This window comes from Myotis davidii, unplaced genomic scaffold (assembly GCF_000327345.1).
Source record: "Myotis davidii unplaced genomic scaffold, ASM32734v1 scaffold615, whole genome shotgun sequence".
Lineage (NCBI taxonomy): Eukaryota > Metazoa > Chordata > Mammalia > Chiroptera > Vespertilionidae > Myotis > Myotis davidii.
Window position 1 is genome coordinate 61,490 of NW_006286947.1, and position 1,266 is coordinate 62,755.

The window sequence follows — 1,266 nt, forward strand, 5'->3', positions numbered from 1 at the left end:
TCAGAGCTAAAGCTGGCCCAGAATAAAAAAAAAGAAAAAAGAAAAAAAGGAGCACTTGGGAGCTTCAGTCACCCGCCAGCCTGAAAAAGACCCTCAGCCCCTGAGCCAGACTGGCCAGGCACCCCAGTGGGGACTCCCACCCTGATCCAGGACACCCTTCAGGGCAAAACAGCCAGCCCCCACCTGTGCACCAGGCCTCTATTCCATATAGTGAAAGGGTAATATGCCTCCCAGAACCGTGATCAGTGGAGCCGCGAAGCCTCCCAGCACCGGGATCAGTGGACCCGCGAAGGCTGCCAGCACTGGGATCAGCGTGACAGGGGGCAGAGCCGAAACCGCCTGATCGCCCTGCGGCTCTGTGTGTAACAGGGTGTAGTGCCCTAACCCCCTGATCGGCCCTGCTCTGTGTGTGACAGGGTACAGCGCCCTATCCCCTGATCGGCCCTGCACTGTCGGTGACAGGGTAGAGCCTTAACCTCCCCATCGGCCCTGACCTGTGTGTGACAGTGGCGCCGCTCCAACCCCCTGTTCATCCCTTCTCTGTGTGTGACAGGGTGCGAAGCCTCAACTCCCCACCCCTCACGGGCCCTGCTCTGTGTGTGAATGGGGTAGAGCCATAACCTCCCCATCGGCCCTGCCCTGAATGTGACAGTGGCAGCACCCCAAACCCCTGATCGGACCTGCTCTGTGTGTGACAAGGGGCGGTGCCCCAACCCTCCTCATGGGCCCTGCTCTGTGAGTGACAGTGGGGAGCTCCTCAACCTCCTGATTGACCCTGCTCTGTGTGTGAGAGGGTACGGAGCCCCAACCCCCCCGATGGGCCATGCTCTGTGCATGACAGGGGGCAACTCCCCAATCGGCCCTGCTCTGAGCCCAACCAGGGGCTGCACCTAGGGATTGGGCCTGCCCTCTGCCACCTGGGAGCAGGCCTAAGCCAGCAGGTCAGTATCTCCTGAGGGGTCCCAGACTGCGAGAGGGCACAGGCCGGGCTTAAGGACCCCCTCTCTCCCCCGAGTGCACAAATTTTTGTGCACCAGGCATCTAGTCCTATCTAATAAAAGAGAAACATGCAAATTGACCATACCCCCCAATGCTTCCCATTGGCTAATCAGGGCGATATGCAAATTAAATGCCAACCAAGATGGCGGCTGGCAGCCATGCAGCTGAAGCGAACAGGAGGCTTGCTTGCTCCAGTGACGGAGGAAACCAAGGTACCCGGTCTGCGGCAGCCCAGCTCTGAGCTGCAGATGTAACAAAGTTGCAATT

General features: G+C 59.2%; 1 long non-coding RNA gene across 1 annotated transcript; it reads right to left on the reverse strand.

The window, feature by feature from the left end:
- Positions 1-385: 385 nt before the first annotated feature.
- LOC107182282 lies at positions 386-716 on the reverse strand. Its single transcript, XR_001512999.1, has 3 exons — positions 681-716; positions 495-535; positions 386-403 (listed from the first exon to the last, which is right to left on the reverse strand). It is a non-coding gene; the product is annotated as an uncharacterized LOC107182282 (long non-coding RNA).
- Positions 717-1,266: the final 550 nt, after the last annotated feature.